General features: G+C 44.2%; 1 protein-coding gene across 1 annotated transcript in view; it reads right to left on the bottom strand.

Annotated features, from left to right (window-relative positions):
* LOC123030031 (F-actin-monooxygenase MICAL1-like) overlaps positions 1 to 15,441 on the bottom strand; it is a 58,319-nt gene extending 42,878 nt beyond the window's left edge. The window contains exon 1 of the mRNA XM_044443584.1: positions 15,132 to 15,441. The gene's annotated coding sequence lies outside the window, so the exon portion shown is untranslated. The remainder of the gene's footprint in view (positions 1 to 15,131) is intronic.
* Between the last annotated feature and the right edge of the window lie 3,166 nt (positions 15,442 to 18,607).

The raw sequence follows: 18,607 nt of genomic DNA, 5'->3' as shown, positions 1-18,607 counted from the left end.
AGGAGGGCAGGATGCCTTCCAATGGAGCAAAGCTCAGGGAATCGAGGTTCAATATGGATGCCATGAAGTACTTCCTGATAGTCAGGGCCCCAAGGGTATGGAATGCGCTTCCACAGGAGGTGGTTGAAGCCCCATGGGTGAGGATGCTCATGGACAGGCTGGACATGTCATCAGTGGAGCCAGCTGGAGCTGGGGGTCAGACTAGATGGCCTGAGAGGTCCCTTCTGACTCACTCTGTTTCTATGTTTCTCTGTGCCTTGCATAATAGGCAACACAGTGTATTAGGCATGATGTGCTATGTGTGGTTTCACACTGACTGTTGGTTGTTCCTTCCTCTGCATCTGTACAGAGATCTGATTTTCCACTCACTAACAACATTAAAAGCCAACCTTGGTGCTTTGATTGCACGCAACAGTTTCTTTATCTTAGTGCCCTTCAGATATATAACACCACAACCCCACCCTTGCCAGCCAACTTATCTTGGAAGCATGGAGTCGGAGGAGCTGCCAGATACTAACTGTCTGATCATCTGCCCAGCGCACCAAGGACTGTTCTGCAAACGGCCCACAGCACCTCATACACAGAGTGGCCCGGCAAGTTGCGCAACCCCCACCCCCCACCACAGCCTTTCTTTGGATTGTGGAATTCGTCATATGACTCAACATGGTTAATTTGGTAACCAGAACAATCCAGGTGTTAAAAAAAAAAGCAATGTTGGGTGGTGGCATCATACTCCACAGGCAGAACACATTTAGTGTAACTTCTTGTGTCATCAGAAGGTACACATCCTTCATACTTCCTCTTGCCGAATGTTTGGGGTAAATCCTGTCAAGTGAATGCTCTTGTTCTCTTTCCTAGAGCAAGATGCATGAGCTATCCTAACATCAGCACAGGTCTCTATGCACAGAGAAGGCACAACTGTTTCCCTTGTCCCCACAGGAGCCTGGAAAAAGGAAGTGCACTTCACTTGTGCTTCCTCTTCTAGCACTCTTTTGCACAACTTGTCAGACTTGCTCTGTATTATGAGAACCACTCAGACCAGCTCAGGGATGTAACCCGGTTATTTCCTTTCGCAAAAGAAAACACTTGTAACTGCACTCCTACCTTCCTTCACGCTTGCTCGAGTCCCATCTTCTCAAACACTCTGAGGAAATACAAAGCATAAGTACCATGCAGGGGGTTGACAATCCAGTCACGCCGTCTCACCTATTTCAGGTGTTTTCTTCTGGCATGACTTGTATTTTGATTGCATGTGCTAGTGGATAGAGGACAGCTGGGGAGAGAACTTGAATCAACAACATCAAAGTGCCACTTAGAGTCTAACTCTAAATGCAAGCCCATAAAAAATAAATACTAACCATGATGTTGCAAAATTTGTTGGGATAAGCCGGCCTGTGCAAGCATCAACCACACCACAAAGCTTTTTCCCCATGTAGCAGACAGTGGCAAGCAACACTGAAATCCTTCTGTGTATGATTACGTCCTACTCATTCTCCAGACAGTTACTTGCAACTTTTGCAAGTCAGGAAGATTTCTGGGTATAGTTGACTTTTAAATTATAAAAGATAGTGGAATGGAATAAACCAACAGTACAAGCCAGGATTAGCAAAAAGGATTCACGCCACGAAGCTTCCTATTTAAGCAGGTCTATTAAGGCAGTCCCACTAAACCCTGTAGCATTTGCTGTAATATTTGCTGTCTGAGGGGAAAACATGTGCTAAGAGTTTGAAACTATTTCAAGAGGGTTAGCCATCTTTCAGAAAGAACAATTAAGAGTTTGTGGTACCTTGAAGACTAATAAATCCATAATGGCATAAACTTTGGTCAGCGTTTCACAAAAGCACATGTTCCTCAAGTTCTTATGTTCCAAGTTGTGTTATATGCTGCTCAGATCAAATGAATAACTAACTATGCCCATTACGGCTTTCGTAAATTGCGGCTTTCGATACCATCGACCATGGTATCCTTCTGGATAGGCTAAGGGGGTTAAGAGTAGGAGGCACTGCTTGGCAGTGGTTCCGCTCCTACCTCGACTGACGATTCCAGAAGGTGGTGCTGGGGGACTTTGGCTCTGTGCCATGGCAGATATTCAATATCTACATGAAACCGCTGGGAGAGGTCATCAGGAGGTGTGGGCTGTGGAATCATCAGTATGCTGATGATACCCAGCTGTACCTCTCTTTTTCAACCGATCCAGGTGAGGCAGTGGCTGTACTGAACCGGTGCCTGGCCGAGGTAATGGGCTGGATGAGGGTCAATAAACTGAAACTCAATCCAGACAAGATGGAGGTCCTGTTGGTGGGTGGTTCGAGATCCTGGGTAGGTGACTTGGACCTTGTCCTGAATGGGCTTGCACTCCCTCTAAAGGACAGAGTCTGCAGCTTGAGAGTGCTCCTTGACCTGCAGCTGTCCCTGGAAGGTCAGGTGACTGTGGTGGCAAGGAGTGCTTTCCTTCAGCTTCAGTTAATCCATCAGCTGCGTTCCTACCTGGAGGACGATTGCCTAGCGACAGTGACGCACGCATTGGTTACTTCCCAGTTGGATTTCTGTAACATGCTCTACGTGGGGTTGCCCTTGAAGACGGTCCAGATACTTCAGATGGTGCAAAACAGAGCAGCCAGGTTGCTGACGGGGACTGGGCGTTATTCTCATATAACCCCAGTCCTCTACCAGCTTCACTGGCTTCCCATCGAAGTCCGGGCTCAATACAAGGTGCTGGTTATTACCTATAAAGCCCTTAATGGCTTGGGACCTGGATACCTAAAAGAACACCTTCTTCCATATTTGCCCTCCGGCCCCCTGAGATCGGCAGCAGAGGCCCTCCTCCGGGAGCCCTCCGGGAGAGACATCAGGAGGCAAAGTACCCAGAGGAGGGCTTTCTCTGCGGTGGCGCCCCATCTATGGAATGCGCTCCCCAGAGAGGTCCGCCTGGCGCCGTCATTATTTGCTTTTTGGCGCCAGGCTAAGACCTTTTTATTTAAACAATATTTTAACAACTCTTAATAATATCTATAGGTTTTAATTTTGCAGCCAGGGTGATTCTGGGTTTTTAATTGTATTACTATGTATTATGTTTATTTATTTTATGTGAGCCATTCCGAGGCTATAAGCGATGGGACGGCATACAAAAATTCTAAATAAATAAATAAATAAATAAATAAATAACCCAACTATTCATATTACCCATATGTGTGACTACCTCTGAAGTGGAATAGAGCAGCTGTTTGAAGGGACTACAAAGCCCATTCCTAGAGATTCCCTCCCATCCAAAGTTACAACTCTGGAAAATACTTTAGGCACATACTACCAAATAAAGCATGTATCAAAAGATACATTTTTTGAACCCTTAGAACCCAAAATATGGGCTATATAGGCCAGACTGGGATACATGTGTTACCTATTGTACAAATCAACTTCACACCTAGTCAAACAAGTGGTTATCACTATGGAGCAGGGGTGTAGAACTTCAGACCCAGGGCCCAAATCCAGGTCTTGCAATTCTCCAGACAGCCAATGCCCCATTTCCTGGTTCCACCCTTATTTTCTGGTGGCTTCCCAGACTCAGTGCAGTTTTGTCCCCCCTTCTAAATGGCTGAAATGTCTCCCCAGAGGCTTAGTTACAGCCAGGGAGTACTTTATGCTAAAGTAAGTTGGAAGTTTTGGTATTTTGAACTTCACCTTTTTGCCCTTGACTCAGTCCTCTTCTGAAATGCTGCCCCCTCTCCCAAAGCTGCTCTGAAATGGAATTTGGCCTTCCTTCTGAAAGAAGTTCTGTATCACTATAGAGCCTCTCTCTGCCAGAACGTCAGAATAGAGACCCTATTCACACATATCTGTATGTGCACAAGCCACCCTCCTTCAGCCTGGCGGCTTTGATTGCACTGTAGTATAACGCCTATCCTTACCAGCCAGCATGATCAAGAAATGGATTCCTGCTCAGGTAGGCAGCCCTACCTGTGTGAAACAACAGCCCGGACTGCAGGTTAAGTATGGGCTTTGTTGAATTGTGGATAGCTACTGAATTGTAGGTTGTCCCCTGCACTATGGTTAACTATGAGCTGTTAACTACAAGCAACACAGAGTTTGCAACCCAACAACAAACTATGGGTTCACTTCCTAGATCGTGGTTAACAACCTATAATTAAAACATAGTGCATGGTTCACATGTAACAACAACCCATTATTCAATGACAACCCATGCTCACCTTTATTCTGGGTTGTCATTATGTACAAACTGGGTCTCTGTGTGTACAAACACACACCCTTCTTTCTGATAATCTGTTGAACATATGGATCTCAGGGGGGGTCTCATACCTCTACCACTCCATGTGTATACCATGGCCTAGCCCACTCTTTTCTTAATATAAAGGCCATGGGACTACCACCCCACATCTCTTTACCCTTTTTCTCACCCTTGCAAATGCCAAGTAATAGAGCAGAGTGCAGTAGGGGAAGTGCAGCTGTATCGGTGTCACATAACCTCCCTTACCTGCCTCCTATTATGCTTTATTTCTAGATCATAGGTCTACAAGTAGGGCTCTTTTTTGCCTTTGGTGCTTAATATTATTAAATTTATTAGGGAGACATGGGGCAACAGCAACCATTTGTTCCTCTTAGAATGTAACCCAGACCAGAAGCAAAGGCCTTCAGCAGTGCCAGGTAGATTTCACTATTCTTTCCAGCTCCCAAAACACATATACACAACCGTGATACACAGAAACCTGTCATAAATCTACCAAGACAGAGGACAACTCAAGACCATGTGTCAATTCCTCCCTGAAATTATTTGTGCAATATGTGAAGAAGACCAGTGAAGAAATACTTGCACTGTTAGACAGACAGGCTTGGCAATGGCTTGTTAAATGCTCTGCCTCACTTGCTACATCAAGTAGGTGTAGAGAAGAGTGTGGAGATCCCTTTTGCCTCTGTTCTGTCTAATCACCATACTCATTACATACACGGACCCATCTGAAGCAAGGGATGGCATGAGCAGCTGGGGGAAGCACTTGACTTCAGAATGACCCATTCATCAATTACTGCATGCATCATGAGCAAGACGAGTGTGCTGTAGATCTCTGCCCTCATTATACCTTCCTTCGACCACTATTCAATAAAGCAAACTAATTCCCCAAGCAATGTGTGGGGTGGCTTGATTTCCAAAGACGCCAAATGCTGGCTAATCATCTACTAATCTAATCTTTTGTATTAGACTCAGGAGTATTCAGTGCACGTGCAAGTCACATGCCTACTGATCCTTCCAAATATTTAGAAACTACAAGTCATTGCTATGCCAGGGGCATCACAACACACCCTTACATTCTGCATTAGCCATGCTCAAAGAGCTGTATATTCACAATTACACATTAGGATTAGGATTCCCTCTTCACTCGTAAGCATGATTTGCTTAGATGGGCAGAACATGGGGCCCCTTAAGTGTGAGTTAAAAGGTAAATAAATGGTTAAAAGGTAAATAAATCCACATTCAGTGTTCTTGACTGTTCCTGAGCAGAAAGAGAGGACTAAAATGATGACCTTCTAGGTTCCAATGAAGTACCTTAACCAAATAATCTACATCTTTTTCAAAAGTGTGCAGCAGCATCTGGTGCAAGAAACTTTGCTCCATGTGGTAAGAGAAATGTAAGACACATGGTTACTTTTTAAGTCATTATGTTAGAAATTCATTGATGTCAGTCTGGGAAAAGCTAAAGACAAAGCTTTATACTAAGTTGCCGAGATGGCTTTCTCCCATGGAAGCTCTTACATATCTAAATGCTTTGAATTTTACTATGATTGTGAGATATGATATTTTAGATAATGATGGAAAATTGAAGCCGAATCAAGAACTACAGGAACATGGCATTGATCTCTCTTGGTGGCATAAGATTCAAATACAATCAAGATATACTAAAGACTATGGAATGTATGGTTTTTATAAGGAACTAATAGCATTTGATCAAATGATTTTAAAATCAGATGAAAAAATGATTAAAAGGTTATATAATTTTCTTTTGAATATGAAAATGGTAGATGAACAAGTTAAAGAAGCTATGATAACATGGGCACAAAATTTTGAATATAATATTGAGTTACAGAAATGGTAAAAGCTGTGGGAAAGAAATATTAAGATAACCCTAGCAACTTCATATAAAGAAAACCTTTATAAAATGTTTTATAGATGGTATCGATCACCAAATAAATTAGCAAAAATGTTTCCAAATATGTCAAACAGATGTTGGAAATGTAAACACAAACCTGGTACTTTCTATCATTTGTGGTGGACTTGTGTTAAGGCAAAAAAAATATTGGGTTAAAATACACAAATGGCTTGAGGAAATGCTGCACAGACCGTTAACATTAAAACCTGAAGTCTTTCTATTAGGTATTATCCCTGATGACCTCAATAAGCAAGCTATATATTTGACTTTACATATAACTACTGTGGCGAGGATTGCATTTGCCCAGCATTGGAGAAGCAAAGAGCCACCTACTGAAGAGGTGATTTTAAAAAAGATTTTGGATTGTGTGGAGATGGACAGATTGACTTTGCCTTTGAAGGAGAAGATACATACTTCTATCAAACTTGGAATATTTTCTATCATTGGTTAGAGAAACAGGACTATGCATAGAATTGAATATGTTGTTGAATGTAAAAAAAAGTGAGATGTTAACCCAGTATGTCCAATGTTCTGAATAATTGTTGTTTTAGTTTTGGATCTATAGAGAAAATAATAAAACTTGATTAAAAAAGAAAGAAACTTTTGCTCCAAAGGAGCTTGCAATCAAAACTGGCTACACTGGGATTCATACAGATAAGCACATTTCCCAGTTATTCAGAAAACCTGAATGTGACAAGGGCGAAGGCAGAGCAATTACACCACCAGCACAAATGCACACTTTATCATTGCAACTCCCATCTTCTATACTAGGTCCTTTTGTTTTCTTCCAACTCAGTTTACAATAGACACAAAAGTAAACAGAAGGCCACCCAGAAGTGAATCAGCCCACCTTCTATTTAAAGGATCCTACCAAAAGCTGACTCCAGTCCAGCTAAACATACTGCTCCTTCAACCAAACCAAACCGGTTTTCCTTGTCTGTAGGTAGTGCAGGATACTGTGGGGGAAGGATAAAAACTCTGTGCACCAGTACACAATTCCAGGAAACTGCTTGATCCCATGGTTGTCAGTGTGACAGATGGCAGCAAGTCACTGGGAGAAGGATTCAGTGATGTAGAGCTCTACTTACACTTAAGTAGACATGAAACACATCTGCACCTGAAGGGTTGACTTTGGAGGGGGTAGTCCAGAAAGGGGATGGAACACAGTGTTAAAAAACAAAGTTACCATCCACTGCTCAATCAAAGAGATGGGTAACATGTGATCTTACAGATGGTTTGGTCTCTGATGATCCCTCACCATTAGCTATGCAGGCTAGGAATGTTGGGTGTTGTAGGTAAAAACATCTGGAGAGCCACATGTTGCATACCCCTGCTCTACTGGCTGATGTAGCAGCAAATTTCTGTGTTCTGCCAGTGTAAGGGCAGCATTAGTAAACAACACAGAATTCTCAAGCCAACAACAAACCTTTGGTTCGCTTCCTAGATATGTTAGCATATATATTTATTTATGGTATCTATAGAATGCGCAGTAAAGGGAAGACTTTCTGAGGAAGGCATTCCATATCTGGGCTCCCAACACTGAAAAGGCCCTTTCCCCTGTAGCCGACTACTGCAACTCGCTCAGCTGGAACACCTGGAGAAAGAAGATCTCAGCGTCTGGTTAAGCAATGTCTTCTCCCTTTAGGTACCCTGCCCCCAACATACAAAGAAAGCGTAAGGTCAAAATCTTTCAGTAGCCCAGAAGCCTTAGGAGTCTATGAAGATAGCAAAGCACCATCACAATAAGCTCGTACTTACAAGTCACGCTACCATAGTCTGAACTGAGCTTTCCAACCTATTTAATGGTCTGTCCAAGTAGGTTTGTAGCTGGCATACCAACCTAACTAAGCTATTAAAAAACAGTCCTACCCAACAACTAATGATGAAGGATCATGGAATTGTATGCTAAAGCTTTTCGAGGGCCAGACGCTGCCTGTCCTTGCCTGAATACTTCCTTCACCACATCAAAAAGGAGCTTCAGTTTGCTGGGCCTTACCTAGCCCATGGCTGCCTTCAGGCACTGATTCTGCACTCCCTTACACTCCCTCACCTGCCTACCCCTTAAGCCAGGGCTGGGCAACATGTGGCCCTCCAGGTGTTTTAGCCTGGAACTCCTGTCTGCCCTAGTCAGTGTAGCCACAGATGAGGAATCATGAATGTTGTAAAGCCAAAACAAAGGCCACAAGCCATTTGTCCCTGCCTTACATCATGTCTTACTTTCTGCAGAGGTGTTGGAGAAATCTGCAACAGATTGAAATCAGTTTGTGTTTTTATGAATCCAGTCTGCAAATTCTGCAACAGGCCTGCAGATTCTGCAGCCTTACAGTCCTTTTTTTTTTTTTTTTTTGAGGGAGGGGGAAGGATTTGCAGTAATGTGCAGTTATGCAAGTGGAATGAAACTCTTGCAAATTGATTCCATCCATGAGTGGAAATAGAACAAAAGAGGGCTGGCAATCTGCAAAGGACACATGTTAGAGATTTAATATCCATCTATCCTAATTCTTAGTAAATCATGTAGACATCAAATTTCTTTGAAATTCAGGATTTCTGTTAGTGTCCTTTTAATATATTAGGAAGAGCATCTTAACCCACTAGAACCCCTTCTAGTGCAACACACATAGAATACCAAAAGACATTTTTAAATGCATTAATAATTTCTACTGCTTAGTTGTGGTTTCACAGGTCAGCATTCTCTGCATAAATAGATTGGAGCCGACCGGGAGAAAGCAGTAAAAGGAGAAAGGTTCTTAACACAGAAGGTTTCATATTAACTGACCATTATCACACTGCTGAAACTCATGAGCAGGCAATCCTATCCACGAAGGAGGTACATAATTCACAAGAAAACGGGTGGTGATTCTACAGAATGGTTTAGTCCTGGGTGGCAGGAAGAAAGGAATAGCTTCTGGATCTGCTACCAACATCCTTCTAGTACACATCTACTGTGGGTTTATACACATTCCTCCCTCTGTCTATCTCACACATACTTGCTTAATACAAACGAATCTAGATTGTACACCTAGAGGCAAAAATAGACAGGCAAATCTAGGATTACTTAAGAAGTTGGTGGGAGAAGGTTTTCTGCATTGCAAGGCAGAATTCCACCACTAAGGGTTCAATCCTATGCATGTTTAAACAGAAAAAAAGGGTGCCTGGGGAACACAGGAAGCTTCTGGTGCAATGCTATCTATCTTCTGGTGCAATGCACCATTTTGCAAAACACATACCCAAATCCTTCTACCTAGTTTCACTTAGACATTGACTATGCAAATTTGTTTTCCAGGCCATCCAAGTTTCATTTACCAGAAGCCCCATCTACGGATTGCATTCTGGGACTGTACTACCAAGTATTTAAATTGATTTGTTATGAAGCTACTTGGTTCTCTGGCATTAAACAACAGATTCCCACTCAAATGGAAAGTAGGCGTGGCTACATGAAGAAAATATTTTCTACTTCCACCCAAATTCCAAGTGCTAGGATTTTCCAGATGAAAAAGCAACTGGGAAGGTTTCTCAGGACTTATCTATTGCCTTTGTGCTTTATTTGGTTTGTTATTGTAACGCACAATAAGCCTCTTTGGTGAGCAAAAGGAGAGAATCTCAGGAGACGATCACTGGCCTTAAAGTTTCTGGGCTAAACCAACCATTATCACCATCAGTCGCTCCTATGATCAGGCCTTCATGGGGCAATTTCACCAGACCTGTCTGAAGAGATGTCAAAACACCTGTCACCCCGGGGGTTAAGCAGAAGTACAAAGTTATTGCATCACTGGAGCAAGCCCTTGGGCACTTGGAGCAATATGAACGCAGAGTGCAGGGGACTGACTCAGGAAGGCATTTAAAAGACTAAAAAAAGCAAAAATGATTACCTGAGCAGGCAACAACAACAAAAAGGTTGGTCATTCTTTCTGGGGCTCTCCATGTGTTCAGCTTATTATACAGCTGTAACTTCTATTTAACTTCTCGTATAGACATTCTGCTCAAGACTGCTACTCCGTAAGGAGATGTATCTCCCCAGTGTTCAACCAATGATTATACATTTATTCCTAAGGGTATGATATTCTTTCCCAGGTTATCACAAATCCACAAAAGTGCGATGTGGAATGGAATGTGGCTGCATACATGTTAACAGTTGCCTATCAGATATTTCTATACCATACCTTATGATTAGCAACATTACTCTCCCACACATGCATATCATCCCCCTCCAAAAAACAGAACAGAACAGAACCCTGTCCTGAATACCAACACTATCATTAAAACGAAATGTGAGGGTTTTTTCCTGAGTTTAATTGGCATGTCCAGTGAGATCCCAAGCATTAACCCTCCCCTCGCTGCAATTTGTGTCTCCCCACAATTTAAGGGCACTTAAGTTTTTGGGGAAAAAAATCCTCCAGTATGACTGGAACCATTTATTCTATGCCTAAATGCATGTGTGAGGAGCAATTTTTCTCTAGGAAGAAAAGTGGGGGAAGAAATAACAACAGATTGCAAATTAATTGGAACTGAAGATGAACTACTAATTTGGGATGATCTGGGTCCAGGTGCAAATTAATTAAAACCTTTTATGTCACTCCATGAAAAATTAAATAGCTGGCTAATATAACAACTTCATACAGCTGTAATAAACAAATTGTGGATGAAAGCAATGCTTAACGCTTAGTAATTAATTAAGACTTTCTCATGCAACTTTTCAAAATATCCCACCAACTTAATGTAGCTTTAACACGAAATCCTACATGCATGTATTGGAGTCAGGGATTGAAGAAAAGCCAAGGCATGTTAATGCTGCAGGAAACATTAAATGCTGGTAAGCATGCTGGGATGCACGTACTTGCAATTATGTCGGAAAGCGGTTGATGGAAAGGCAGGGTTCACTGCAGGTCACGTGCCACTTAAGAACCCCCCCCCCACAACCACCCCAGATTAGTATGCTACTGAGGAATCATTAGGAAAGGTAAGTCTCAAGACGAATGGTCGAAGTGGATTGAGGAACAGGTTCTGTATGTTACAAACCCTACCTGACAGAGCAGCTTCCTACAACTTTGTATCCCCAGATGAGTTAGGCTACAACTCCTATCACCCTGACCAGCAACAGTAATAACTGGCTATGATTTTGCTTTTTGTTTTTAAAACAACATTCAAATGTTAATGACCAACAAAAAACAAACTGATTTTAAATCTAGTTGTTGATGGAGGGTAAGTACATTTAACATGTTTCCTCTTTGCATACAAAAATATGGGAAGAATCCATTGCCTGCTTGGAAGTTTTCTTTATGGGTCTCCATAAAAAATTATATTTAGTCTTTCCCATAATCTGAGGAAAGCCATTAACAAATATTGCTACATATGTTTTTCATTAAATAAAACCATGCCATGTTTGATTATTTTAAAGAACAGGCCATTCGATTTTACCTTTAGCTACCTTCAGTTCATATATCAATTTTTCTGCCATGGCTATTTGCCATCGTTCTAAGTACTGTATCAAGATTTCAGTGTTAGAAGCTCTGCAAGCTGCCATCAGCATGAATGCAAAGATACCACTTTTGCATCTTGTTCTTCCCAAGCAGAGCTAATGTCAAGATAAGATACATAGTCTGATTTGTAATATTTACAGTTTTTTATACCAAAATCCTTCGCAAACTGATGCAATCACATTTTGCATGGCCCTTACATCATGCAAGAGTACCAGCTGAGTTTGTCTCTTGTGGGAAGGGGGACAAACTGAAGAGTGCGACCCTATACACCTTACGACAGAAAAAAGTCCCAGCACTGGACCTGAAGGCATATTGATAGCTCCCCTACTGTGTCTAGGATTGCTGGTTATCAATCAAGAGACAGGTTCTGTGATTTTTATGGCCCTACACAGTGAAAGAGAATATGGCTGCTTCCTTAATGACCCAACCTTAAAAAAGGTTCTGTTTGCACCACAACATACATTTTATAGTATCTTTAAATCAAGCAGCATCCAGCTTTTACAGACAGTAAGCCTGCTACCCCATCTGCACCCTTCCAGCTGGGCTTGGCTTTGCAGCCCTGATAACATTGTACTGGGCTAAGAAAGTTAGTCTTTACTGCCTTACTTCCTCCTGGCAGTTTTAACTGCCAAAATGAAGCAAAGGCCACCTTTCATTTATGGCTTTTTCCCTCTTATGGATAAAACCCTAGGAGACAAGGCATTCTGTTGAAACCAGGAAGCATTCCTTAGTGCCTTGTTCTCCTAGACCAGAGGTAGGCAACTTACAGTAGTATCCATTATTAGTCCTATGTATGCTCAATTAAATGAACAGGACTCAAGTCAGTCATGACTAACTTAACTCCAAGTCATTTCAGTTGGTCTACTTTATGTAGAATTAACATCTTGGTGCACTTCAGTTGTTTTGGCCTGTAGCTCCCATAACCCCCACCCAGTACGCCCAATAGCCAGGGAATATGGGAATCATAGTCCAAAACATCTGGAGGGCAACATATTTTCTATGGGCAATAGGATGGTAGGTGAAGAGGAAACCTGTGGCCTTCTGGACATTTTGATCTAAGATTCCCATCATCCCTCATGCTTGTTTATGCTGGCAAGGGTTGATGGGGGTTGTAGGCCATTTGGGAGGGTCACAAGTTGCCCTGTGCAACTTGGAGAGAAGGATATGAGCTGATAAAGGCTGTAACTGAGCAGAATGGGGCTTGCAACGTGAGATGCTGCCTGGGGATTCTCAGTAGCGTGTATATACTCCTAGCTGCACTGAGGAACGGCAGTGAGGGAAGAGTAATGCAGGTGGCATCCTGTCAGACCTCCCCTCCTCACCCAGAACTGTTTCCTGGAGGGGCCAAGTAAAGGGTGTCTGGCTCCCACTTCAAAATTCGTGCCATTTCCTTTCTTTTTAGCAGCCAGGTGGGGTGCTCTACAACAGGTATATCAAAAGGTATGCCTGTAGGGCTCTCCCCAGGCTTTGGGCTGTCATTTGCAACTCCTTCATTGGTATTACTTTCCTGGCAGCCTAAACCGTTAAGCAGGAAGACAATTAAGAGATTAAGCTGGAGGAGGAGTGTGTCTCCAGAGGCCTTGCTGTTGCCAGACTAAAAGGGTTCTCTGGGAGCCCCTCCCAGGGTGCTAATATCTAATGAGGGACAATGAATTCTCTCCTTTGTAACCTGGGTCCACGGCAGTAAAAGGCATGTGTATGTACACATGCAGTATGTACTTCTGTCTTCTGACTTGAGATGAGAGTAAAAAACAAAAATAGCTTTTGTATCCAGGGTTCTAGGACTCTGTACTTAGCATCTCATCCAATTCAAGCTGTTCCTGAATTCGTCCTCTGAATGCTTAAGATCTCTAGAGGCACTGGCTGAACTGTTCTCTCCAGCCACAGCAGGTTTGTGCTCTTGTACTGAAGGGCAATCGGGAGGGCATGAATATGTTATCTTGCATCTACTCTACTGTCAACAGACCAGGACTTCCAGGAACTGAGGCTGGGCATTAGTCAGCTATTGAGGAAGGAGGAAGGAGAACAGTCTGAGAAAAACAGAAGGAAAATATCAAAGGGCTCAATCTTATGCAAGAAGCCATAGAATGGCCATCAGGTTTAACATCCTGCTCTTGCAGGACACCAATTTGCACCATCCCACTCAGAGGATGATCCAGTTTCTTTTTGAATGTTTCTAGTGTGGGAGAGTCCACCGCCTCTCCAAGTAACCGGCTCCACTGCCACATTGCTCTGACAGTGAGGAAACTTTTCCTGATATCTAGCCTGAATCAGGGTTGTTGCAACTTGTGTTGATTATTCTGTGGCCTACATTCTGGTATGAGCGAGATCTTGTCCTTCCTCTTTATTACAGCCTTTCAGGTACTTATACAGTGTTATCATGTCCCCTCTCATAAGTTGCATTAACTTCCTATATTTACCAGCCAGTCAGGTCAGATGCAGGCAGGCCAACTGGGGATAATGGAACTTTTAATGCTGCCTTCTGTTTAAGCATGCATAACATCTTGCTCTTGGTAATTTACTGAGTAAAAGCGAGGTTTAGGAAGTAACAAAGTGAGATGCACTCAGTTACTTCCCAAGACATAGGCTTTAGGACTGAAAGAGCTAGAAACCGAGCTAGTCATCGAATTCCAATAGTGGAGGAAGTAATGGAGACGTTTCCTCGCAGATCTCACTTTACAGCTAGCCGGAGATACCAAAGAACCTCTCCCCGCGTGGGCCAGAAAGCAAAGCCCGGAAATCTAGCCGATTGAGCTGGTCCAAAGCATTCTGCTGCGTCAAGTTAGCGCACTGCAGGATCCAAGATCATCCCGAAGGTCGAAGGAAATGCTGAAGCAGCAAAGTCCGACATCCACACGCTTTATTCTGCGCCAGCCAGAGGAGGCACCGGATCAATAGTGGCCTAAATGCGGACTTGTGTTTCCTGAACCCAAAGCGCCTGCCGCTTTTCAGCTGCCCCCGTCCCGCGCTTTTTCAATAAATCGCGCCAGAGGGCTCTCGCTCGTTCTCGACAGCATCGGAGGCTTAGCAAGGCAAAGGGCCCTCTTGGCTCAAAGTTGTCACTACAAGCGCCTCGCAAAGGCTTCTCCCCCTTTCCTTTTCTTGGCTCCAACGTCCAAGAATAAAGTCGCTTCTCGAAGCGCTTTGCCGGCTTCCTTTCTCCTGGCTCTCGGGGGAGAGAAGCAGATGTTAACCGCGTCGATCTCGGACCCACTTTACTTGCAGCTGAGCCGAAGCAGAGGACTCTGCCCGTTTGCTGGGGCATCGCCCACCGCATTCCCACCCACGAACATTTGCCCCTAAACCTTCCGGAGACGGTAGGGTGAAGCGGAGGAAGAGAAAAAGAGAGCGCAGGGTGAAAGGGAAGGACTACGCGCTCTGCACATGCTCCTTGGCACCTTCTGCTGTACTATTGGCTCGCTCGCTCGCTCGCGCGCGCGTGCGGAGGATGAGCCCGGGCAGTTTGCCAGCGGCCGCGCGCGCGCGCTCGAGCACTTACGTCTTGCCCTTCGCCGTTTTGGCGCGTGCGGAGGTTTCCTTCTGCCTTGCTTGATGGCTCGGCCGGTCTGAACGGAGCTCGGTCCCCGGGCGCCTGAACCTGCGGCGGCGGCGGACGGTCGAGCTACCCCTGCTCAGCAGCCTTCCCCCCTCTTTTCTTTGGCGCTCCGCTTGTTCCGCCAGCAAACTCCTTTCTCTACTAGGAGTGGCTGGTCCGAGTTGGCTGCTCAGGGAGTCCCCGCCGCCAGCGGGATGACGCCCCTGTACGTCTGGATGGGAGAGCACAGCTGTGTTTCCCCAGGCTCGGCGAGGCGGAGGAGAAGGGACGACGTTCGCGTCGCCGCCGCGGGCTTTGATTGTGAGTTCGCAGGAGCCACATCGCCTGGAGGCGGAGCTTCGTGGCCGAGCACCTTAAAACTCCCTCGCTGGTCATGCAAAGAAGGCGATTGCGAAGCGAGGAGTGTGTGGACGCTTGAGGTGGCTGAACATGAACGGGACGGAGCTGGGATGTGCGATCCAGCCTGTTTTCCTTGGCGCTCGACCAGGCTACAGACAGGCCGGACCCAGACTGGGTCTTCCTCAAAGGTAACCGTGCCATGTGTGGGTGCTTCCTTCGCACTAATTGGGCACGACTGGACCATGGCATGAAATCAACGTCATTGTGGCCACAGTGAGTGGGCAGCACTGAGAGAAACTGCCCTTCGTTTTACTTTTGCACTTTTCCGAAACCTGATTCACACAGGCAAAGGGACAGTGTGGTTGCCCATAAAACATTTACACTGTATGTTTCCATAAGCAAAACAGCAAGAGGTATTAATCTTTCTGATACTTACATGCCATGTATACCTTCCAATCCCTATGCTTAATCTGAATGAATCTATTTCTTGCACACTTCTATGTTAATTCAAAATTATACTTTCTTTAAATTATGCTGCTTCATATAATCACTGAAATGATCCAGAAGCTAGGAAGGAGGTCTCCCTTGGGGATCATTACTCTGCCCTAGTGTATAACTTAGCTGCTTAGAGGGCCCTAAGGCCAATTTAGAGAAATACAAGTTTAATAAATAACATAACTTTTGCGATTTTGCAGTGCACCTCCAACACAATGTCAAGCCTATTTCTGTAGTCTTAAGGACTAGAAGCTTGCTCTTTATTTTAGAAATGCAATCTGATATTACATAAGAACTTGAAAAGAGCATCAGGAGCCATCTGTTCTGTTTACACAGTGGCCAGCCAGCTGTTCCCAGCAGAACATGACTGCAACAGCTTCCTCCCACTGGTGTTTCTTGGCAACTGGAATACAGAATTGCCTCTGATCCTGGAGGCAACTTTTAGCCATCCTTGCTAGTAGCCATTGGTAGCTTCGCCATGAATTTGTCCAATCCCTTTTTAAAGTCCAAATCACTGTCCCTCACAACATCTTGTGGAAGTGAATTCTACAGTTTACTTGTGTTCTGTGTTAAAAAGTGCTTCCTTTTATCTGCCTTGAATCTCCCACCACTCAGCTTCACTGAATGACCCGCATCCTTGTATTTATCAGAGAGGAGGAGAGGGGTCTTTCCATTCACTTTCTCCACACCATGCATAATTATGTGCCTCTGTCATATCTCCCCTTACTTGCCTCTTGCTAAGCAAAAGAATTGCAAGTGTTGGAACTTTTCCCCACAGGGGAGCTGCTCCCTCCCCTTGATCACTTTGGTTGCCATTTCCTGCACTCAATCAACACTCATATTCTCGGGATCATGAAACGTATGCCTAATATCCAAATTTGTGCTTGCGTAATGCAACCACAGAATTGCAGAATATACTCATCCTAGATAAAAAAATACATACAGTCATGAAGAAATAATGGTTTAGCTTTTGAATTTAAAAAAAGGCAAATAAAGGGAGGCATTAAACAGGTGTTCAAAATTATGTGTGGTAGAGAAAAACTGAACAGGGAGATGTCCTTGTCCTTCTCTTATAATATTAGAACCAGAGTTGTCATACTAGCAGTGAGCCAACTTGCCACCTTTTGGACCTTTGTGCTAGACTCCTTTGCTGCTCTTTTTGGGAGGGGGAATTTTCTGCTGTGAGAGAAACCACCACCAGAGTTAGCAGAGGGGAATAAAGCTCTCCTAGATCAATATCCATTCTGAGCCAGTGCTGTCTGTTTTCCTGGGGTGCCTCGTACCTGCTAGGGCCCAAAGTGGGGTAGTGTCAATGCCAAGGACTACTCCTCCAATATCTTGATGAATTAAGACATGGGGGGAGAGCTGGCTCACTCTTAGGGCCTGGGTTTGTGCCTGGGGTCAGGTGGGGGACAGTGGGAGCCTCTGTTAGGGTAGGCACAGGTGCTGGGAGGAGGGCTAGCCAGGTAGGTAGAACACAGTCCAGGCACTTAACTCTTCTCCAGGGAGTCCTTCCTTCTCATTAGGTGGCCAAAGTATTTGAGCTTCAGCCTCTCTCAGCCGTGCCCACTGGGGTATTTGGTTCAGCACTGGGGCAGACATGAGAACCAGGGAGTGGACTTCCCATGATCCATAAGGAATCTCTCACTCAGCTCTCTGTCCATCTGACTACTGGTTTGGTTTGTGTTGGGCTAGCGGAACAGATTGGGGATTCTGCTGGTGAACCACCTGCGGCGACGCAACTGTTTTCCTACTGAGATGAGAGTGGTCTCAGGCCTGCAGGCTGTAGGTTGGCGGGGGGTGGCATTAATATTCATGCTGAGTGCACCCTGTCTTGGGATTTCATATCCTCCATGACAACCTTAACGTATCATCCAATCAATATAAGTAGGAGGGCGCATAATATATCTATTTTTTCCAGCCAGGCATGGAAGTGGTGGTCTGAATTCAGTCCCTCTGTTGAGGCTTAGACAATGTCCCCCACCCTGCAAGCGTGGGGGACCTATTAAGATGTTCAGCTCCTGGAGACTAAAGGATCGGATGGTACAGGTGGCACTCCCATCAGGCCTTTGGTCAATTTGCACAATGCAGAAATAACCCAGGAGGGTTGGTTGTATCAAAACTGTTCTAGCTGCACAGTTTGTTTTGAATTGTTTTAGGTTTTGTTTCTTTGAATCTGATGTTGTTTTTGTTACTTCATGTGAACCACCCAGAGAGCTTTGGTCAGTTGGTTGGTATAGAAATAAATAAATAAATAAATGAGCTTGAATGGTTGGAGAATCAAGATGGTTGAAAAACTTCTTCACTTAGTGCATAGACTATGTAGTCACTATCATGATATGCATAGATGGCCGCAAGCTTGGAAGTGTTTAATGAAGGGCTGAAACAAATTCATGGAGGCAAAGCACTCTCAGTGGCTATTAGCCACAATGACTATGTATTACAGCTGGCATCTGAGTCACTATGCTTTTGAATATCAGCTTGTGAGTAACATGACCAGGAAGGAGCTTCTGAACTCATATGCTGCCTGTGGGCTTCCCACAGAAAGCCGGCTGACTATTGTGAGAAAAGAGAGCTGGACTAAG

The sequence above is a fragment of the Varanus komodoensis genome, unplaced genomic scaffold (genome assembly GCF_004798865.1).
Source record: "Varanus komodoensis strain SLA01 unplaced genomic scaffold, ASM479886v1 scaffold1, whole genome shotgun sequence".
Classification (NCBI taxonomy): domain Eukaryota; kingdom Metazoa; phylum Chordata; class Lepidosauria; order Squamata; family Varanidae; genus Varanus; species Varanus komodoensis.
The sequence above is the reverse complement of the archived record's forward strand: the minus strand, read 5'-3'. Positions and strand labels throughout refer to the sequence as shown.